This window comes from Zalophus californianus, chromosome 10, assembly GCF_009762305.2.
Source record: "Zalophus californianus isolate mZalCal1 chromosome 10, mZalCal1.pri.v2, whole genome shotgun sequence".
NCBI classification, from domain to species: Eukaryota; Metazoa; Chordata; class Mammalia; order Carnivora; family Otariidae; genus Zalophus; species Zalophus californianus.
Genome location: NC_045604.1, coordinates 14,065,825 through 14,090,940, shown reverse-complemented (window position 1 = coordinate 14,090,940; position 25,116 = coordinate 14,065,825).

The following is a 25,116-nucleotide window of genomic DNA, read 5'->3' as shown; positions in this document are numbered from 1 at the left end:
AATTCTTCATTAACACTTTCATATCTAACCAGTATTTTGATAAAATCTTTATTTTTTAACCCCATACCTTACATCTGTTTTTAAATGTGAGTGACAGGGAAGTCTTTACCAAATTGCATGTAGAAGAAAGATAAACTGTTTGATGTCCATAGCATGACATTGTTTGTCATAGTGAGATGTTCCTGAGAATACACGGTGTGTCTTATTTCTCTGAAATTTGGATTTTTGAGGAAATAAACATTTTAATGCAGTTTTAGTTAATTACTCTTAAGACATTCTTATTCATAAGTTAAAGTGTTTGTTTCTCTTTAAATCATATATTATATCTCAGAAGGTAACACTAAAAATGGAGGAAAGCTATTATTTGCCTAAGTGAATTTCATAACCTGTGATAATTTATCATTAATTTAACGGAGTTCCTTGACTTTCTTCATCTTGATTTTCCTGTTAGATATCTACTACTTCAATGCATAGCCAATATTATCATGCACTGAACTAAGTCAGCAGTTTTGACATCTTCATTTCAATGTCCTTTTCTGTACCTTCAGCAATGTTAATGTTACAAATTATAGGAGGGCATATTAATAGCCATACCCAAGAAGCAGAAAGAAAAGTGCATTTTTTTAAACTAAGTACTAACTTGGGATTTCCCGGGCCCATTGTCAAGTCAGCCGAACCCACAGCTCCTCCATTGTGATGATAATGGATTCCGTGTTGTTGGCGCAAAGGTCGTGAGGTCACCGTAAGCTCCTTAATGGACTGTGAAATAACTTTAACTGCATTAACCTCTCTGGATCACATGGGTGGCACCAACAGCCACTCCTGAAATTCTCATTCGCTTATAGAGACAATACCATTAGATTATTATATTTTCCATTTTGAATAGCAATAAGCTCAGAGCAATTATGCAGCTAAGCATTTCCATTAAGTGAATAAAACCTTAAAGAAGATTAACTAGAACATCTCTTGCATCTGATGTGGGGGGATAAGAGTGGATACTTCTGAAAATTTCACTCGACTTTTGGAGACCTTAAACTCAAAGGGTCTCCTCCCTTAGGTTTTAGGCAATTAAGTCATTGGGTGAATTGAAAATATCTTATACGTATTGCTAAGCCCAGATGGAGTCTCCCTGTTCCCTAAGCTGAGCAATACATTTACAGGATAAACATTTTCCCCATCTACTGAGTTTTCTAAATAAAAGAAATCATCAACTGTGAAACCAGGAAAACTGAGAACCAAGAACTCCAGCCAGGGAAAACCACAATGAAGCCAGACGCTATTTTTTCTTGACCCTTTTCCCCAGGAATTTAAATGCTGTTTGTCTAATTTCTGTCTGCTGGTTGTTGTTCTCAAAAGACCAAAAGGCTCTCCTTTGAAACCACATAAAGCTGGGAAGCCCTTGTTATCTGAGGACAAGAATAAATGGTATGAGTTTGCATAGATATAATCAGACATCTATTTATCCACAAGTTAAGCCCTGTTGGATAAGTATCCAAGTGAGATTTAGAGTACTGTGGTCATCAGTATTATCATTATAGTACCTCATGTCGTCTTTATATGACATAGTGAAAAGCATACATTAAACACATGTTTTAAAAACTTTGATTTTCTAGCGGGATGTCATGAACTGAAAAGTGAAAACAGACTACATGTCTTAGTGTTTAAAATACATATTTTAATGTTCTCAAAATTAAGATCCAGTGTGCAATCAATTTTTATATTTACATAGAATTTTTTAATTCTGGGAGATCCGTTATAATTGAAGTTGTTTTAGAATTGGGAAAATCTCGTTAACCAACTGAAGGTATAAACATCCTTTCTTTAATCTTGATCTGTGTGTGTATGTTTTAATCTTAGAAAAACTGCTTTTTGAGGGGGGAGATGGGAGTTGATTATTGGTTTTTTTTTTTCTAGAAATGAAAGAGGAAAAGCATGTGAGCATGGCAGCTTGGCCTTTGGAGTATAAAGTGGCATAGTTTGTGTTATCTAAGAAATCTGACAGAGGGGTAAATTACACTTCTGCTAAAGCCAAATATCAAAATCTATTTGATCACAGTTGCTACTATTATAAAAAAAGCCTTTTGTGAAAATCTTTGCCTCTTTCTCTGGGAGCTGCTTTGCTTTACTTGGTCAGAGCTACTCTGCCTCTAACTACTTCCCACCAAATGGATCAGCCAAGTTATTATTCACTTATTCAACAAGGAATTATTGTACCCTTTCTGTATGCCAAACATTTCTGATATGCAGACATTCTGATTATAGCGACTGGCAAGTAAATTAGCAGTAAGGTATGGTAAGTGTTAGGACTAAGGCCTGTACAGACAATATAAGAACTCAGAGAAGGGCATCTAGCATGCACCTTCCTTAACACTGGCACTTCATGTTTCTCTATCTCCCTTTTCAATCCAGTTCACAATAAAACTACTCCCCAAGAGGTTTGGGGATGTGATTTCTGAACATGATGGGTTTAGAATAAGTTTTCTCAAAATGTGCCACTTTGGCATGTGGACTCTTTTGAGCTGAAGGCAATCAAGACCCAGCAGACTCAAGAAAAACTTTTAATTCTCTCTTAAATTTAAGACTACCTAAAAGAATCTAGATAGGAGGCCTGGCCCAGAAAGAGAGCTATTACCAAGAGATAACTTTTTTTAATCTAAATGACTTATCTGTATGTCTGGACAAACATCTAATTACCAAACATCTGCTCTTCATATTGTCCTGTGAATCACCCTCCTCCCCTTTGAAACCCTAAGCCCCTATCCCTTTTCTTAGCTCAAGATAGCATATAAGCCTCAATTGCCTGGCTTATGTTTGGATCTCGTATTCTTCTTATGGGATGCCTGTATGAACAAAATTAAATTTGTTTTTTCTATTATTAATTGTTTATGTTAATTTGATAATCAACATAAGAACTAACCAAAGAACCTAGAAGGGTAGAAGGAAATTTTTTTCCTCTCCAATAATGGCATATTTACTTTGCTCTCCTTTTTTCTAAGTTTGCTTTTCCAGCCTACTGGTGTCTGATGCTGTCTATATGGAAGTCTAATGAACATGTTCAAGATGTCAAACATGACATGTGAATTGCTTGCTTGACTCAAGACCCAATTACAAAACACAGAGCAATCAATTAATTAGTCTATGTGTATGTATGTAGAGAGCATCTACAGGTGATGGCAAATTGCCAAATGGGCTTTTTTACTCAAATCGTGGATAAAACCCATTTAAAAGTCTATAGTATGTCCAGCAATATATAAAAAGAATTATGCACCATGACCAAGTGGGATTTATCCCAGGAATAAAAAGTTGGTTTAACATCCGAGAATCAATTAACATAAAACATCATATCAATAGAATAAAAATCAAAACCACACAGCCATCTCAACAGACAAAGAAAAGCATTTAACACAATCCAACACTTTTTTGCAATAAAAACACTTAACAAACTAGGGACATCTACAAAAAACCCATAGCTAACATTATATATAATGATGAAAGACTAGATCCTTTAGATCAGGAACAAAACAAGAATATCTACTCTTGCCACTTCTATTCAACATTTGTACTTGAGATTTTAGCTAGGGTAATTAGGCAAGAAAAAGAATTAAAAGGAATACAGATTGGAAAAGAAGAAGTAAATTTATCTCTATCCACAGGTGATGTGCACTTATGCATAGGAAATCCTAAGTAATACACAAAAAAAGACTATTAAAACTAATAAATGAGTTCAGGATACAAAGGTTGCAGGATACAATACAATGCAATACACAAAAGTCAATTGTATTTTAGTTCACTTGCAATAAACAATCTGCAAATACAATTAAGAAAAGAATTTCATTCACAATAGCTTTAGAAAGAATAAAATACTTATGAATAAATTTAATAAAGGAAGTGCAAAACTTAACTTGTATTCTGAAGACTACAAAACATTGTTAAAAATAACTAAAGGAGGCCAAATAAATGGAAAAACATTCCATATTCATGGATTAGAAGACTTAACATTGTTAAGATGACCATATTCCACAAACTGATCTACAGATTCAACACCATCCCTATCGAAATCCCAGCTGACATCTTTGAAGAAATTAACAAGTTAATTTTAAGATTCGTATGAAAGTTTAAGGGACTCAAAATAGCCAAAATTATCCTGAAGAAAAGAAGAACAAAGTTGGAGGACTTAGACTCCTTGATTTCAAAACTTAATCCAAAGCAACGGTAATCAAGACCGTGGTACTGGCGCAAGAATAGATGTATAGATCAACAGAATAAAGCCAAGATCTAGACATAAACCCATAAATCCATGATCAATGGATTTTCAATAAGGGTACAGAGACCATTCAGTGGGGGGAAAGGTTTTTTCAACAAATATTACTGAGTAGTTCCCCTCTACTTGCTAGATGGGATGCTGCCCGATTCATGAGTCTCTTAATAACGTCAATGGGATCTTCAAATTTAAAAAAACAAACATATAGAGCTAAGACAACAGGATAGCCATATGCAAAAGAATGAAATTGGACGCTTACTGCACATCATATACAAAACTAACTCAAAATGGATCAAAGACCTAAATATAAGAGCAAAAAATATAAAATTCTTAGAAGAAAACATAGGGGTAAGTCTTCATTATCTTAGATTTGTCAAAGGATTCTTAGAAATGACTCCAAAACCATGAGAAAGAAAAAAAGAAAAAGAACAAAGGAAAATTGGATATATTGGATTGCATCAAAATTAAAAGCTTTGATTTCAAGGGGCACCATCAAGAAACTGAAAAGACAGAATGTGAGAAAATATTTTCAATTCAAAAATACATTAATGGACTGGTAAATAGAATATAAAAGGACACTTATAACTAATAATAAAAAGACAACTCAATTTAAAAATGGACAAAGGATCTGAACACACATTTCTCCAAGGAATATATACCAACAGACAATAAGCTCAATATCAGAAATATTGTGATATAATAAAATATATATTTTTGGTGTTTGTCCCCAATTCCTGGCACAAGAGTTTCTGAAATCCTTGGAATTTAGGAGTGTCTTTTGTTTTAGTGAGGCAAATCTTAGTGGGTCCCTAGGTAGCTTCAGGATGGAGGCTGGTCACCAAAAAGACCAAACCTTGACTAGAAGCTTGGAACTTTCAGCCTCATCCCCAACCTGTAGGGAGGGTAGGGAATCTGGAGAGAGAGTTAATAAGTAATCATGCCTACGTGATGAACTCTCTAAAAAGGCCTAAGCAACAGGTTTCGAAGAGCTTTAGGGTTGATAAACACATCCATGTGATGGTAAGAAAGTTTATCCCAACTCCATAGGATAGAAGCTCCTGTGATTAAGACCTTTCCAGACCTCATCCTATGTACCTCCTCATCTGGACGTTCATTTGTATCCCTTATGATATCCTTTATAATAAACTGGTAATAGTAGGTAAAGTGCTTTCTTTTTTAAAGAGTATTATGGGCCATTTTCTAGAAAATTATTGAAATGGAAGAGGAGGTTGTAGAAACCTTTGATTTATAGCCAGTTGATCAGATGTACAAGTGACAATCTGGGACTTGTTACTGGGTGTCTGAAGTGGGAACAGACTCATGGGACTGAATCCTTAACCAAGTGGGGTCTGTACTAGCTCTAGGTACATAGTGTCAGAGCTGAACTGACTTGTAGTCCATCAGTTTTTGTCTGAAGAGTTAGAGAATCAAAATCAGAATGAAATATCATTTCACACCCACTAAGATGGCTAGAATAAAAAAAGTCAATGACAAGTTTTGGTAAGAATGAGTAGAAACCATAACCCTCATGTACTGCTGATGGGAATGTCAAATGGTACAGCTGATTTGGAAAGCAGTCTGGTAATTCCTCAAATGATTAAACACAGAGTCACCAGATGATCCGATAATTCTATTCCTAGGTATATACTTAAGAAAAAGGAAAACATATATCCACACGAAAACTTGTACCTGACTGTTTAGGTGGGTATTATTCATAATAGCCAAAAGGTGGAGATAACCCAAATGTCCATCCACACAAATCAATAAAGAAAATCTAGTACATCCATACAACTGAATATTATTAACCCACAAAAAGGAATGAATGTCCTGATACATGCTACAACATGGATGAACTGTGAAAACATTATGCTAAGTGAAAGAAGCCAGTCACAAGAGATCATATTTTCTATGATTTCATGCATATAAAAGTCCAGAATAGGTAAATATATAGAAACAGACAGTAAATTAGTGGTTGCTTCAGGCTGTGGAAGAGATGGGAGAAGCGAGTGGAGGAATGATGGCCAAAGGGTACAGGTTTCTTTTTGAGATGATGAAAATACTTTAAAATAGACTGTGGTGATGGTTGCATATATCCGGGAATATACTAAAATCCATTGGGTTGCACACTTTAAATGAATGAATTGCATGGGATGTGAATCATATCACAAATGTTAAAAAAAACTCTGCAATCAACATATTTAAATCATGTACTCTAGGACTACCTAATTGCCTTTCAGATATGGGAAATCATTTTCCAACAATAAACGTGCAAGAGAAAGAATTTGTTAGTATTATACCTTAGGAATTATATTGGGGTGGGAGTTAAAGTAATTGGCAGCAAGTCTTGGAGGTGATAGCCAACTTGAGGTTTCATGTGCAAAAGTCTAAGTTGGTTTAACCCCTGCTCTCATATCTAGATTTATATAAGCGAAACTAGGAACTTGAAGAGTCAATCCTAAAAACTCAAAATATTTCAAGCCCAGTTATTTGAATATCATAATTGGAAACCAACTACTGCCTTAGTTTTGCCTAAGTAATTGCTAGTTTTCCCTTAGTAAATTGGGCTATAGTATAATTCTTGTTTCCATTTGGTGTATTCCAATACTCAGGGTGTGTATCATGCCTACCTTCTTGCTTCAGTTTTCAAATAACAACTGATCTCCTCCATAATAGGTGCAATTGACCACATCACTCTAAAAGCCAAAAATGATATTATTTTTAATATTCTAAAATGGAGCAATATTTAACAGGTAAATGTATGAGCACTTCGGGATAAATGAAACCACTAGACTCAAAGAGAGACCCTGAAATATTTCCTGTCCTTGTACAGAGGGGAGATAATGGATGAACGTCTTCATGTAAGTGTTCTCACTAAAGTTTATTTGCTTCAGGTCTTAAGGTAGAGTAGCATTTTGCCATGAAGGCTCTTGCAGCCTTACGTGGGGCTATGTGAGGTGCTTTACCTTCACAGGTTTTGCTCCCATTAGTACCCACTGAATGATGGATTTTTAATCCACGCGGGCATTTTTCATATATTAGAAGACAATTTTTAAAACCCTGGAGATACCTATTTAATTTCACACCCTTCAAGGACATTTCAAAATTCCCTAGAGGGCTGTTTCTTTTTTCTCTCTGCAATGTACATGGTGTAGGAAAATGTTAAGCACTACCACTGAGTACTTGGACTTTCATCTTTAGGAAGGGATGATCAGGAAATCCAGTGGGATGGTTCCCTGAAGTTGGCCTGTAGACTGATGCCTTAAGGTAATCACGACATCAAGACCCAATTACATGGTAAGAGTCCCAGTTATTCAACAATAGTGTACTGTGTGCCTATCGTGTGCAAAGCGCTGAGCCAGCTGGTGAGAGACTCAGCCCCAAAGGCAATGAAGGAGATGACATGCATACAGAGCCATCATATCAGGCTATGTGTTAGGAAAACCACTGAAAATGTATACATTTCTGTAGGAATTCAGAGTGCGAGGAGCTAGTACTGGTTTCATGGAGATGGTGGCGTTTGAGTTGAAACTTGAAGGATGGTGTTTCAACAGATTAAAGGAGGGATGAACACACTAAAGATACAGGTAAGTGGGTAAACAGAGAAATGTAAATCTTGGGATCTTTTTTAAAAAGGGGAATAGTTACGTTTGGCTGGACCATAGAAAATTAATAGGAAAGAAGCCTGGAAAATACGCTGAAGCTCAATCATGAATGAGATTAGAATATCAGTTTATGAAATTTGGATTTTACAAAGGGGATGACAATTAGCCGACTGTTACAAGTCCAGGCAAATATTAATAAGGGTTTTCAAGATGCATGAGGGCTTTCTAGCATATAGAGCAAGTGGCATTTTAGCAGCTGAACCCATAGAAGTGGGAGACAGAGTAGATGTAAAGTGTGGAGGAAAGGAAGGAGTCCCAGGTCACTCCTGGGCACCGAGATTAAGATGCGGAATAGAAATGGGACTATGAAGAGAAAGCCCTCGGTTGGGGAGGAAGTGAAATTAGATGGAACATTTCAGAACATAACCAAATGTGATCCTGGGCAGCCAGTGGAAGCATGAGATTAGTATTTGAAGAGAAGTTAGAACTGTAGATTATAGGTTTGGGGTACACTTACGAGCCAGTGATGCCTGAAAGCCTCATGAACTGATAAATAAAGAGAATGGATTACACATAAAATAAAGTAATTCAAGAGACGTTGTCAGGACATAAAAGAGATCACTGAAGGATAAAGGATAGGTGGGAAAAAGAAACAACAAAACCCAAGCCGAGGATGGGCTATGGAGGACACCCACATTTTCAAACCAGAGACGGGTCTGGACAAAGATGGTTATCGGAAAGGCAAGAGAGAGTGGAGAGAATTTCAAGGAAAAGAAGTGAGGAGACAAGAGGAATAATGACCACAGATGCAAAGCTGGTGGCTTCACAGTGAGGAAGCTGCTTGGAGAGAAATCATCAAACAACAGAACGGAATATATAATAATGCTGTTGTTAACTTACAGTTATATAAAACATTTGCATAACTTATCAAGCACTTTCAAAACTCGTGAGCAATGTATGAAATTTTACTAATAAAGTTAGTTTCTAAAGCAAGGTTTCAAGCTTAAATGTTCATTTACAGAAAGTGTGAAACCAATGAGAAAACCAGCAATAGATCAGAGAAAAGGCTAATTATCATTTAAAGTGTAATTAATGCACCTTATAACTAATTAATAGAGACTAACCTCTGTGAGACTCTCAAATTCCTACATCATTTGTAGGTGGATCAATTTTATATACCTGTCTCATATTAAAAAGGGAAAGTGACCACAGTTTTGAATTTAAAAAAGGAAAAGGTAAAGGTCAGCTTTAATCTTTGTAACTATAATAAAAATGAGATAACTTTTTCCTAAATTCAAAGGTTAAATAAAGGAATCAAGAGAGAGAAAAGGTGTGTCTGGGACAACAATTTTTAAACTCCAGAAGATTATATAAACCTCAGAGATAAACCGTGAAACTATACAAATCTCCTCTCACCAATAAAACATTTACTTTTTATTTTTTTAAGATGTTTTCTTTTCCTAAATATACATCATGTAAAAAGATCTTTCCCTGCAAGCAATTTAAACTCAAAGCTCTATGAAGGAAAAATTGCAAATTGAGGAAATTGCTTCCTTTATTATTTTCTAAGTGAGTACCTCAAATATAAAGGCCATTTCATTTGGCTCATCGGGAAGTCCTTTTGTTTGTTAAGGTTAACTATATTTAGTTAGGAGAAGATAATTCTATAACTGCTTTGAAGGGTAACCTTGACTTCTCTGATAAAACATTCCGTTATACAACCTTCAGAGCCATTACTAAATATTAACACATGCTGAAGGGATGAAGGGCCGGATTTGTCGAAACATTACATTTGAATACATACAGACCTTATTTTGACCTTAAATTTGTAATACAGCTTACAGTTTAAGGATTTTCACAAAACTCATCTCACTGGACTCTTTAAAGAACTCCATGTGGTAAGCAAATCAGAGATTAGAATTCCCATTTCACAGACAAAGAAAATGAGTTAGAGGGGAAGCGACCAACCAGAAGACCTATTATAAGTTAGTATCAGAGCCCTATCTCCCGTATCCAGATCACAGCCTGGCAGATATTAGACGCTCACTAGTTCGTTCTTTCTTTCTTTCTTTCTTAAGATTTATTATTTATTTATTTATTTATTTGCCAGAGAGAGAGAGCACAAGCAGGGGGAGCAGCAGAGGGAGAAGGAGAAGCAGACTCCCCGCTGAGCAAGGAGCCTAATGTGGGACTCAATCCCAGGACCATGGGATCATGACCTGAGCCAAAGGCAAATGCTTAACCAACTGAGCCACCAAGGTGCCCTTGCTATTTCTTAAATAAATGAGTAGATAGTGATAAATTCAAGTCAAGTGGATAAGCATCAGCAATAGTGGCTGCATTAATGGAATGAGGACAGAATCTGAGTTATGGGAGAATGTGTGAAACTTGAGTCAGCATTCTGAAGATAGTCTTCTTTTACTTGTTAGAATAGGTTTATTGAGTATAAATCACCCATTTCAATGGACAATTAAATAATTTTTAGTAAGTTTACACAATTGTGTGGCCATCTTCACAGTGCAATTTTAGAACATGTTTGTGTATCATTTCCAAGAGATTGTCCATGTCCATTTTCAGCCATTCTCCATTCCTACCCTGAGTTCCATGCAACTGCTAATCTACTTTCAGCTAGAGTTGCCTTTTTTGGGGATATTTCATACAAATGGAATCATACAGTAAGTGGTCTTTGTCTGGGGCTTCTTTTGCTTAGCATGCTTTTTGGGTTCATCCATGTTGTAACAGGTATCAGTAGTTCACTCCCTTTTATTGCTAAGTAATATTCCATTGTTTGGACAGACCAGATGTTTTTTATCCATGCACCAATTGATGCATATTGAGTTGTTCCCAGTTCGTTGAAAATCAATTGGCCATAGATTTAAGAGTTTATTTGTAGATTCTCAGTTCATTCCACTGATCTATATGAAAGATTGTGGTCTTGGTTGCTTCACACTCTACTATTTACATATTAATTCACTTGATAAATATTTTTGAGCCTCTATAATACACCAGACACTGTGCTGTGCAGTAAGGTTGAAAAAATGATGAATCTTCGTCTTTAAGTAGGCTCAAAAGTACGGTAAAGTGTTGGTGAGATGTGCTTTAAAGATGATCAAAGAAAAGTGCAAATGTCTATTGGGTTTCTGGTTACTCTATCAGAAGAGGCTTTGAATAGTTATCTTTCCTTTTGTTTACTTTTCTGACCCCTTGTCACAATCTGGGATTATGGGATTATGTGATTATATGCTTGTTTATAGTGTATGGAAGGGCAATGCTGGAGAGGTTGTTTTTATTTTTATTTAATTAATTTATTTATTTGAGAGAGAGAGTGCACATGACGGGGGGAAGGGGCAGAGAGAGAGGGAGAGACAGAATCTTAAGCAGGCTCCCTGCCCAGCAGGGAGCCTGACACAGGGCTCAATCTCAGGACCCTGAGATCACGACCTGGGTGGAAATCAAGAGTTGAAGTCTTAACCAACTAAGCCACCCAGGCGCCCCTGGAGAGGTTATTTTTAAAGCAATTAGAACAACATAAGTGCCTAGAACACAGAACACAGTAAGTGATACATATGTATCTGTTATAATAATCTGGTTAATAATCTGTTAATAATAATATCTCATAAGTAAATGTTGCTGTCATTTCCAAAACACGAATTCTCCCTTTAAAAAGGCAAATATTCCTATCTTCTGAGAACTCTAATACCACGTGTTAAAATGTGATTAAAGAAACAATTTAGGTGATCCAAACAAACTATTTAACACTTCACGAAGCAGGCGGTCTCCATTCCCACAGGTCCAGAAAACTGAAAAATGGGGCAGAAGATAGGAAGCTTTTATACAAAGAATAAAGAACAAGGAAGAGGAAAAGAGGAAAATAGAAAATATCTGGCTGGGGCCACGCAGACAACCTTGTTTGGGATAAGGAACAAGGACATTAAGTAGGGAGCCCACAGTTAACTTGGCCTTTGGGGACTGACTGACGGGATCTACTGCATTTCTGATCAAGGGGCACATTTACAAGAACATGAAAGTTATTTAATTAAGTCTTTGGTTTGCTAACATGGTACCCTGGGCAGGAGCAGCTCCATCGTGGGCCTACGAATTTATTTCAACACAAAGTATGCCCTCTATCAAAAATTTTACTAGAAAATACTCTGATCAGCAAGGTCAAAGAGTAATTTGTACAGCTGCATTAAGGGACCAACTAGAAAGATGAAGAATTACTGAAGTGGACTCCTGGCAATGAAAACAAATGAGAATAATTTCAAATGGCTAAGAACAATCTTAACATAATTTTGATGATTTAAACCACAAAAATATTTTTAAAAACTTTTATTTTTTTAAAGATTTTATTTATTTGAGAGAGAGACAGATAGTGACAGAGACAGCAAGAGAGAGCACAAGCGGGGAGGGAAGGGAAAAGCAGGCTCCCGCTAAGCGGGAAGCCTCACGTGGGGATCAAGACCTGAGCGGAAGGCAAATGCTTAACCGCCTAAGCCACCCGGGCGCCCCCTTTGAAAACTTTCAATACTGAGAAAGTTCATTCTTGACCCTTGTCTACTGGAATTTAATGATATAATTAGAAAAAAATCTATTAAAGTTAAAATGAGTTAAACATACCCATCTGCCTTCTGGAGAGTTCCTCCGGATTGTACTAAAAAGCTCAAGTGCCCAGAAGGCAGAGGTGGGGCCGCCATCAGGATTCATTCTGCTCATGGATGGCAGTACTTAAAAATCAATCAATGTCAAATTACAAAGTGGAAACAAATGATTAAGCAGAAAGGAATAGAAATTCTGGAAGGTTTTGGAAATCATTCTGATCCTCAGAAAACACTATCCATTTTACTTTCAAAAGATTTTTGGCTGTATCTCATAAAAACCTGCCAGAGCGGATATTGCTTTTCTGAATGATCTTATGTATATCATTGGAACAATAAAGAACTATATATTTCCCTTTTTCATCTTGGCTTCCAGGAAACTTAAAACTGAATTTAGTGTCAGATTGCTGCGTGGGTCTCCAAGTTGGGTTTTCTTTTTAAATTGTATTCATACTTTAAAATGTCAAATCCAAATGATTATTTTGTCTTTTCTTTTTTTTTTTGTAAGTTACCTCAATTTAAAAAAAAAAAATCAGGCCAGAGTATAATTTTTCTAAAAGAAAGAATTCTGAGATACTACATTCCAAATCTCTCACCAGCCAATAACTTCTTTACCTTTCTGCACTCACAAACATATTACTGCACCAACCTAAATCCAAATAATCTAAAGGATTATCTTTTTCACCAATTAGAGGGAATCTTCCTTAGAAATAGGATTTTATTTTTTTAACATCCTGTGTATTAGTAAGATTGATGATTTTGTTTATTTTTAATACAGTTGAGTGTTAATGGAAAGTCTATAGAAATCGTTGAAAGACAACATCAGTATATAAAAATCCATAATATAGATTCTGAAATCAATATTGCAATATAACCTCAGAAAATTCTTTTTAGGGAAGGTTAAGAACTATTGAGATAAACACAAGCTTTTCTTTTTTTTTTTTTTAAATCTTTTCACTTGCAAAGTGTGTGTTATTCTTCTGGTAGCATTTCATTTAAAATATGAATTCTAGCAGAATAAGATCCATACCAAAGGGAACCACCAACAGGACAACTATTCAGCCATGGTTTTATTATAGTACAATAATATTACAAACTAGAGGTATTTGAGATTATACATATAATTAGCATTATAATATAGAACATACATATAGTAGATATGCCATTAAAAACAAACTGGAGTGACATTGCATGATCGTGATAAGATGTTATTCTAAACTTAGGCCGACAATCAGAAATAAATGTGCCTGGAACCTATTCTGGACATGCTGATTCATTAAGCTTGGAATAGTGTGCTTCTGATGTGTGGTTAGGCTGAGAACCTAAATCAGATCACAGCAAATCTGGACATCCTACCTAAGGAAATAATCAGAAATGAAAAAAAGAAAAACGCATAAAGATGTTCATCACTGAATTATTTATAATAGCAAATTAGTGACTTGCTATTAACTAAATTAAGTAAACTATGTTATATAAATGGACCTGCAGGAAGCTATTTATAATTACGAATACAGACAATTTAAAGACACACGATTTTGTTTAATAGTAAGAGTCCACTAGAATGTGGGTTCCATAGGTCTTTTGTCCCTTTGGTTTCTATCCCTGAGTGCCTAAATAGTGTCTGACACATAGTATGTGCTCATTAAATACTTGTTGAATAAAAGAAAAACAGGACACAAAATTGCACATACAGTAATAGCTACATATATAAAGAATTACCCAAAGAAATCATTAAAATTTGAAGGGAATGTGCTATTTGTTTCTCATTCATAAAAAAATTAAAAGCCAAATAAAAATTTTAAGTGAGAAACTGTTCATGGCATCTGTTAAACTATTATATGGCAAGGTAATTCAGATTTTGACTATGGAAACTGGGGATTCATGAAAACATTTACTCACAGATTCTCCCAGATCAAAAACCTTAGAATTCTAATCAGTCAGGCAAGGGTGGGAAGGTGGATCTTGGCAGGAAAATGGCAGAGATGGGGTCCAAAAGAACACACAGATAGACCCTGCATGTCTCGGAAAAAGCAGCAGTAACAACCTCCCCCCTCCATCCCCCATCAAATGCTTTCTATAGATTGAATCTGATTCTTGACACTTAGCTGTGCTCCTAGTCGATGTGGAGGGCGCTCTGGCTCTGTGTGTTTAATGTCATTCATGGCAGAGGAGGCCTGTTGGACACATAAGCTGTGCACAAACGCTTGATGATTGACTGGTTGATTGGAAAGAGGAAGATAGGAGCCTGGAGGACAGACTGTCAGTTCCAGATGGTTCCCTGAGGAAGAACAGGAGGCAATCCAGGAATCTCTGCCCCAGAAAAACCACAGGCTGTCAATTACATGCATCAAGCAATGTGGAGAAGAGGCAAAGTGGAAGCGAAAAAGAATCAAGAAGTTATTCTTCTTGAATGTATGGGTTTTGCCTTATTTTCATCTCACCTTTACCAATTTGCAGGATTTTCTAGGGAGTGCTTGGGTCCACATACAATCCCCCAAATGTCTATATGTCGCTTCGCGTTTTCGTTGTGATTAAAGTAAAAACAAATTGGCTTCATGATTCTGTTACAGGTTTTTCTCCCAAGCACCATCCTTTCAATAATTTTTCCTCTTTTTTTTTTGAAAAAGTTTATTTGCTGCCAAAGAGAAAGTGTGGGTCTTTGTTATTAATGTTGTAGAAATACAAATATGTCCACCTCAGAAAGGAGTCTTCATTAACTCCCACAGCCCAGAAAATTAAGGCACGCCTCATCAGGATCTGAGCTTGCTGTCGACTAAATTGCAAGGGACTAGTTGAGTTGCCGGGGTTCATAATGCTGATAGAGCGGTTTCCACGTGAATGAAGGATAAACAGCGATTAATTTCAGCCAATAAATAATGGTTTGAGGCCCACATTGAAAGAGGAACAATTACTTTTCCATTTTTCCTGCCAAATGAGCTGATAAGAGAAAACAGGGGAGTTGGCCACGTAAATCAGTCTTAATTTTATCTTCCCCATTAAAAAGCAGCCATTAAGACCATCTTCGGCTCATTTCATCCCCCTCTTGTTTCACTTTTTCAATTTGCACAAAAGGGGGGAGTTTGCTCGTCATAAAATTTCACTTTGGCCAACCTATCATTTGCATCTGGGCCAATAAATAGCAATTAGCATAAACATTTAAATCAGGAACTGGAACAAATTCTTGTTCCCCTAGCAAGCTGTTAAATTACAGTATTTTACTATATATAAGAAGCACTAAACAAAAGATCTGTCAGGCACTATTACCCTCTTTCGAATAGGACATAGTTGAAAGAGAAATAACTCCAAACCCACAAACTTCTCACTCAGATCCAGGGTGTCTGTCTCCTGGGGTCTTGACCTGTAGAATCAATGTTTCTTGCCCACTGTTTAAGTTCTCAACCAAACAGGTAAGTTTCAACTCAGTTTTGTAAAGGATAGTAATTGCAGTAGAAATAAATACATGCCCCGCATTATTATTTAAAGATGATCAACAAGAGTTGTTTTGAGCTCAAATCAAAGTCCACTGCCACAAAATGCAACAAAAATGCAATAAAATGCATAGGGAGATGCATAGGGAGATGAGAACTGGCTACTTTTGGTATTAAGGTGCCCTCCTGAGTTCAGAGAAAAAACACTGGGATCAAAATGTCCCTGTGAAAAGCTCATAGCTTTTCAGACCCATAATTCATCCTGCCCATGTCCCTTTCTCACAGTGGCCCCTGGAGACGGTTTGTTATAAGAGATCGGTTGTCTTATACAGCATTGTTCTCAAAGACAGGAAGGTACCCCCTCACTTGCCTTTATCTCAGCCTCGTTAGATTCTTGGTTCATGTTCTCTTTTGACACATCAAAGGGCTATGATGAGGTTTATAGAAAGATATTAAGAGGAAAAATATACAGAATGGCCCTGGGTGACTGTCTCCAAACCAAATATTAAGCCTGGCACCTTCTTTCCTTTCATTGTCAACTGAAACTTAGTTCATTATTTATCTATGGCTCATTGAAAGTCAAGGTGAGTGCTTCCCTTGATTAGGCCCTAATTAATTTTGGCTAGAAACCCAGAGTGGAACAGAGTGGTTTTGATGTTTTTTATGAAAGCTCTCATTGGGAAGATTTGGGTTCACCAATGAAACGTTGACTGTTTCCGGTCTGCATAGATGAGGAATGTGTATTTGCAGTTGCACAGGTTGCAGTGAGAAGACACTGAAAATGTGAATCAGTTGTTCCTTACTGTTATTATTGACAAATTATTTTCATATTTCTACAAGACATTTAAAAAGGAAAAAAAATTGACTTACTTCTACAGAATTTGAACCTAGTCAACCTGGTATCAACTGAAAACATAGGGGCAATGCTTCTGCCATCTCTGGAGCTAGCCAAGTATTAAATGGCTTTGCTTTGATTGCTCATAGGACATCAAAAACTGCATAAGTCTCAGTTTTTAGTTTACAGTTTATCAGTTATGTGGATGTGCATGTCCTCCTTTATTTCCTTCCCTTTCTAGCCCCCACCAAACTATGCACTGCCTCTTAGCCCATCATACCCCTTCTTGGACCCTGGGCAAAAAAACAGGAGAAAAAGGAAAGAGGTGCTTATGTTTCACCCCAGTCTACCAGGAACCAAAGACTCTCTCCTTCTCAACTTCCTCAACTACCACCTTCCCAAAGTTGATGATGATGAATTTATTTAATCTACAAACATTCGTTGGGGCCTGATGTGTGCCATACCCTGGCAAAACCACTGAGTGGAAGGCCTGTGGGCTCCTCATCTCAATTTTTGGGTAAGTAATTTAACAACAGAAGTTAAGATATCCACCAGGCTATGGGGTCAATAAATTTCTTTTTTTTTTTTTAAGATTTTTTTTTTTTATTTTTAAATAATCTCTACACCCAACTTGGGACTCGAACTCACAACCCCGAGATCAAGAGTTGCATGCTCTACCAACTGAGCCAGCCAGGTGTCCCTGGATCAACAAATTTCAAAGCTCTAATAATCATATTGGTTTGCAAAAGCACATAACAGGTCTGTCCCCTATTGTCCACTGGATCGAAGTAGAAAAATCAAGATAGTTAAATTACTGTTTGCAGCGTCAAGCAAACATTTCGGCATACTCTGGTTGGTCTAGAACACTGATGATGGAAAACATTTTGACACATGTTCAATATTTTGTTAAACCGCAAGGAAAACCATGTTGAGACAGTTTCTCAAGAAACCCAGGTCTGGTAAACAGACACCCTGTATGCGTCTCAGAGAATGTGGCCAGAACAACACTGCGTGTTGCCACACGAGGTTCTTGCCTAAGGCACATAGCGAAACTGCATTTCCCAGTTTCCTGTGCACTGAGGTTGTGGCTGGCTAAATTTTGGTTAATGAAATATGGACAGAAATGATGAGTCACTTCCCAGCCTAGCCCTAAAATATCTTATCTCCCTTCTTTCTTTCCTTTCCTCAGTAAACCTGGAGTCACCCGTTTTAGGTGCAGTAGCTCAAAGTGGAAGAGCAGGATTAGATTGTATGAGGAACGAAAAATCCACTTTTAGTAGATTTTAGGGCTTATCTGTTGCAGCAGCTGTTCAATTACCCTGAACAATGCAGAATGGGTAGAAAATAAGTAGGATGGGTGCCTGGGTGGCTCAGTTGGTTAAGCGACTGCCTTCGGCTCTGGTCATGATCCTGGAGTCCCGGGATCGAGTCCCGCATCGGGCTCCCTGCTCAGCAGGGAGTCTGCTTCTCCCTCTGACCCTCCCCACTCTCATGTGTGCTCTCTCTCTCTCTCTCTCAAATAAATAAATAAAATCTTTAAAAAAAAAAAAAAAAGAAAACAAGTAGGATGATCCACCCCCCACCACCACCACGCGAAAAATGATCTCTGTGATTGGGCCAGCCAGAGATTAGATTTGTAAAATGCCCAGAGCTACAGAAATGCTCCTTCTCATTAGCTTAGAGAATAACACAAATCAAAGTTGAGCAAAGAAAATAGTAAATTAGGGCAGAATGAGGCAGAGATACATGCATTGGGATCAATGGGAAACAGACAGTGCCCCTTCTAAGGAAAAGAATTAAATGAGCAGCTAAGGAGTTAACATGAAATTGTCTAGTTCCAGGGCAAGCTGCGCGGGAAGTGGGGGAGGTGGGTGGGGAAAAACTTTCAAACAGAATTAAGGAAAATGAATGTCAAAAATTATTGAAATGCTTAAAGTCAAAGTAAGTTATCTTTAGAAATTATCGTGAGTAGTAATATTTGGAATAAAGAATCATTATAACATCCCTCGGTAAATTAATGGATACCCTACATAGCAAACCATGTTCATCAACATTGTTACATATATAAATTATGCATATATATAATATATATTTTATATGTTTTTATTCATATATTCATTATATATATTCATATGTATTGACTACATATGAATATATAAATAAATATATAGACTATATATGAATATATAAATACAAAACTTATATAAAAATATATCATTTATTCATTATGTAATGAATATATAAATAAAAAGTCTTCTTATATAAAAAATATATATTATATATATACATAATTTATATATATAATGAATCTGTTTGAGGCAAAACTATTCTGTTTCATTAATCTGTTTTTCCGTGAGCTAAGACAAAACATTTTTTTTAAAACCTTATTGGGGTTTTTATACTATCTTTAGTATTTTGGAGATTATGAAAACAAACTGTATTGTAGGATATTCAGAAAATAAGGAAAAGTAGAAAGAAAAAAATCAAATTCTCCTACTAGTATCTCCCAGATAATACAGTAACATTTGTGTGAATGCATGTTATACCAGTTTTGCAAACTACATTTTAGCCAAATTGAAAGTGTAGTTTACATTAAGACTTATTCTATGATTTTTTTCCCTACCATTGACTTCTTATTAAAATCTCCTATTGGTTTTCCATCTCGAGAATAGCAAAACCTAAATCTAGGTACAGTGGGGCCCACTAGGTGTGCCCAGATATTGATTGGCTCCCTGTGCTAACAGGGCTAGCTAGTGAATGTAAGGTGCCAGGAACCCCAGCCCCTTATGCCAGTGTCTTGTAAAAATATCACAACTTTCTATGTCAGCCGTGACATGAAAAGGATTCAGAAACACTGTAGACTATCATCTTCTCTTCCAATAACTATTTGTGGGTATTTGTATTGAATTTATTAACTGTACTTATTATGTATTGTAATAAAACTTGTTTCCATGTTTATTACCACTCCTGTATACCATTCCTATGTTTTAATTAATTTTTCATTTTGCTAGAGTTTATCTTTATGGTATTTCTTTTCAGGTAGAGTACAAAAATGTATATTTTTGAGCCCTTTTTACCTGAAAGCCTCCTTATTTTGGCTTACCACACGCGGGATAACTCGCGTCGGTATTTAATTCTTAGGTCACAATCTGTTTCTCTTAAAAGTCTGCAGACATTTTTCCATCATCTTTTGGCATTTAGCGTGGTGGAAGAGAAGTCTGAATGTTGTAACTAACTGTAAAATAACTGTTGTTATTTTTATTTATTTTTAAAACTCAACTTTTTCCAATTTTAGGGTCTCTTAATCAAATAGGTCTAGGTTTTAGATAGTCTTCAAATTCTAGATTGATATTTATTGAGCTCAGAATGGTTTTCTGTAATAACTATGATTAATTCTGTCCATTTGCTCTGAGTTGTTCCTCTGAAATATAATTAATTAATTTAGCTAATTTTTCAAATATTTATTGATCACCTACTATGTGCCAAACTGTGTGTTGGAAATCGGTAGGTAGAGTGGATATGGCAGTGACTGGAATGAGTCATGACAATTAAGGAAAAGTACAGGACCCTAAGTCCTAAGAAGATGCACATTTATAATACTTAAGATGGGTATTTGTTCTTTATTCTCTGTGCCTGTCATGTTCTCATTTTGTTTTATTTGGTCATTATGCTCTGCATTTTGTATATATAATTCTTTAAGTTTAAGACCATCACTCCAAAAATTTTCTGGTTTCATTTTTGCATATAACTGCCTTTGATGAAAACTTTAATTCTACTCATATTTTGTGCTTAATAAATGCTTTTCTTTTATTTTTTTAAAGATATACTTATTTATTTGAGAGAGAAAGAGAGCACAAGTGGGAGGGAGGGGCAGAGGGAGAGAAAACTAAAGCAGATTCCATTGCTGAGCATGGAGCCCCACACGGGGCTTGATCGCACAACCCTGAGATCATGACCTGAGCCAAAACCAAGAGTCAGATGTTTAACCCACTGAGCCACCCAGGCGCCCCATAGATGCTTCTCTTTTTCTTTAAAATTTTATTTATTTATTTGAGAGAAAGAGAATGAGAGAGAGAGAGCACATGAAAGGGGGAAGGGCCAGAAAGAGAAGCAGACTCCCCGCCGAGCAGAGAGTCCGGCACGGGACTCGATCCCAGGACTCCAGGATCACAACCTGAGCCGAAGGCAGTTGTTCAACCGACTGAGACACCCAGGCGTCCCGTGCTTTTCTTATTATACCTGTCTCCCCTCTTACCACATCCTTCCCTTCAATCTGTTCAAAATAAAGCTACTTGTTCCTTTACTGAAGAGACTGGCCTCAGAAATCTTTTCCAGCCCCCATTTTTTTTAAACAATTGTGATATAATTCATATACCATGGAAATTGCCATTTTAAAGTATACAATTTAGTGGTTTTTAGTATATTTTTAAGGCTATGCAGCCAACACTATCTAAATCTAACTCCAGAACATTTTCATGATACCACATGAAACCCTGTACTTGCTCGCAGTCACTTCCTATCTCATCCCACCCCCACCTTCTGGAAACCACTAATCTGCTTTCTATCTCTAAGCCTATTTAGAACCCTTCATATAAATGGAATCATACAATAAGTAGCCTTTGGGTTCTACCTTCTTCCCCTCGGCATAATGCTCTCAAGATTCATCCTGTTGTAACATGTGCGAGAACTTCCGTCTTTTTCATTGCTGAATAATATTCCATCCTATGGCTGTATGACTTGGGTTTCTCCATTCATCAGTTGAGGGACAACTAGAATGTTTTCCCCTTGCAGCCGTTTTTGAATAATGCTGTGATCAACATTTGTATACAAGTTTTTGTGTGACCATATGTTTTCAGTTCTCTTGGGCATATACCTAGAAGTAGAATTGCTAGATCATGTGGTAAACCTATGAATTTTTAAGGAACTGCCAGCCTGTTTTCCACAACAGCTGCACTCTTAACACTTGATAACAGTTTCCTTTGGATTTAGTTTGGTTGTTGTAGCTGTTGTTGTTGGGATAGCTGGCTAGTGAATGCAAAATGCTAATTCACTGTGGTTTTGATTTGCATTTCCCTAATAACTAATAATGTGAGCATCTCTTTATATGTTTATTGACCATTTTCATATCTTCTTAGGAGAAATGTATATTCAAATTTATCATTCATTTTTTAAACTGGTTGTTTCCTCTTTTTGTTGTTGAGTTGTAAGAATTCCATCTATAACCCAGATACCAGAATTTTATCAGATATATGATTTACAAACATTTTTCTCCCACTATGCAGATTGCCTTTTCACTATCTTGACATTGTTTTTTGATTGACAGACTTTTTTTTTTTTTTTTTTTACTCAAGTCAAATTTATATACTTTTTCTTTGGTTGCTTGTGCTTTTGGTGTCATAGCTAAGAAACTGTTGTCTAACCCAAAGTCACAAAGAGTTATGCTTATGATTTCTTCTGAGTTTCACAATTTTGCTCTTTCATTTAGGTCTTTGATTCATTTTGCATTAATTTTTCTATATTGTATGAAGTAGGAGTTCAAGTTCATCCTTTTGCAAGTGGATATCCAGTTGTCCCATTTGTTGAAAAAAACTAATCTCTTCCCATTAAATGTTCTTGGCCTCTTGCCAAAAATCAATTGACTATAGATGTGTGGATTTATCTCTGGGCTTCAGTTCTCTTCCATTGATCTATATGCCCACTGTGGTGTCAGTACCATTCTCTTTCGATCACTGTAGCATTGTAGTAAGTTTCAAAACAGAGAAGGGGGAGGTCTCCAACTTTGTTCTTCTTTTTAAAATTGGTTGTTCTGGGACCCTTGCATTATCATATGAATTTCAGAATCAATTTGTCCATTTCTGCTATAAAGTCAGAATTTTCACAGGCATTGCATTGAATCAGCAGATCAATTTGGGTAGTACTATAATCTAACAATATTGTCTTCAAATCTATGACACAGGATATTGTTCTATTTACTTAGATCTTTAATTTTTTTTGATAATATTTTGCAGTTTTTAACCCTTACACTTCTTTGGTTAAATTTATTCTTAATTATTGTTTTATTTTTGCTTCTATTAGGAATGATCCTTGACCTTTTATTTTGATAACTTTCAAACTTTCAGAAAAGTTAAAAGAATAAGTAACACAATAAAGTCCCATGTACCCTACTTTCCACCTAGATTCACCAATGTTAACATTTTGATATTTTTACTTTCTCCTATGTTCTCTATTTCTTCTGTCTCAACCACTCCCTTTTTCTTCCTTGGAAAAATATTTCTAAATTTCAGAAAAGTGACTTCCAAATGAACATCTTGAATAATATCCTTTATATAATTTGAGGTCCACTAACTTTTAAAAGAGTAACATTAAAGAAAATGCTACTTCGCCTTTCTTTGATGATCTTTCCCCTCCCTTCATGTTATAATTTTGAATGCTGTTTATAACAGGGCATGAAAGACAAGGATGGTTAATAACACTCCAACTGCCAAAATGCAGATAAATTGGTTCCTACTGTCACATATTCCAGTGTCATGCAGCTTGGGGCAGGAACAAACATCAACAAATAAATGGGAAGCCCTCCATGCACCTCAATGGGTGTCTTTTAATTACTGCTGCAATGTTTTATGGGAGAACAAAGGACAAATAAAGACTCTTTTAGGGAAAAAATCATGTAGTTCTATTCATTCATTCATTCATTTAATAAATATCATTCAAAAATCTGTTATTATCAGGTGTGGTCATAGGTCCTAGGGTTACAGAGATGAACACAGACCTGGTCCCTGGCCTGATGGAAGTTGAAGGCTAGTGTGATGACAGACCATGAGCAAACCAATAAATATATACAAATCTGTAATTCTTTGCCAAATATTTTGGTGCTTAAGGATATCAAAACCGAAAGCATTTTCACTAAAAACAGAAAGTATTTTCATAATTTTGTTAGCAGTGATACCTGATCTGTATTGACATAAAGCTGTTTTGTTTATTCCTCTATTCATTTATCCATCCCACTTGATAAGAATATTCATGTCTTTCACTACAGAAATATTAATGTCCTTGATTACAAGGTGCTGTCCCACACTCTTTAAAATAAAGTTTATGCACCATATCATCTCTCTAAGCGAAAAAACAATCTAAATTCTGCAATACACCTGGCATCAATATTTCAAGTAAAGGGAATAGAAGATATTTAAGTGACAGTTATTATGAAGGAACTTATCAGGATGCAGTCACAGTAAACAGTGAAGGGCAGTTGATTAGGGACAGATTGAATCCATTTGGGAGCAAAGCCCTCTCAGTTAGAACGTACAAGCTAGGACCTGAAAAATAAGAAACCAGCCATAGGAAGTTTTAGGGAGGGACTGTGCAGAAAGCTTGTTACAGGCAAAGGGAAAACAAGCAAAAATTCTCCTATGAGGTAAATTTTTTTGGCTGGAATGTAGTAAGTCTTGCTATTTTGGGAAAGTAGGGAAAGATTTCCAAATCCATCCACAAATGTTAAGTCTACCTACTCTTGCTTTCCCTGCCCCCCGCTCTTTAACCAAGAGTGTTTTAGCCATTATGTGAGAACTTTCCCCTCCCACAGAAGGTATGTTCTGGAATAAGAGACCTACCTTACTGGAAAAATCTTAGTGGCCTCTGAACATGGCACTCTGTTCAGAGTCTCCTGTCAGACAAAGGATACTGTTTCTCTGCCCAAATAGTATGTGCCCCCCTAAAGACAGGTCTTGCAAAAATGGCTTGATCAACAGCTGAAATATTCCATCAGACCAAATTTTGGCTTTATATTTAGAGAACCGATCTCACAGGCCTCATTCCCAGCCCCTCTCCAAAAATGAAGGTATTTTGTTGAATTCAAACAGAACAAGATTATATATGCTTTGTATTGAATTCAGACCAATTGATCTGAAACCATAATGAAATCAAAATAGTTATTGGACAAGCTTAAGCACTTTGGTTTTACAGAGAGATGCTAAATGCCACTTCATTGCACTGTGGAAAGCATCTCCTAGCCAGGGACAGTATTTACTCTGTTGAGGACAGGGCCAGTGCATGACAATTCCTGTTTGGACAAGGATGAGTTTGCAGTGGTAGGTGCTTTGTGAATCTACTCTTTAGAATGAAATCTTAGCACACTTATGGTCAAGGCCCAGAAGATTGGCAGATCTTACCAATGTTAAGTCTGAGAGGCGGCTGTAATTCTGCCCAGATAGCTACAGAGTCAGGCAATGGAATTTTGACTGGCAAATTACAGAGCAAATTACTTCTTATGTTAAGACTCTCTGTTGTATGAATAAAAATTTCTTCATAATTGTTAGAGGTTCATTAAAAAAAGTTACTGAAACATATGAAGTAATTTCAATGAGTTCAGTTTTGAACTCCTCCAGAAAATTAAAAAAAA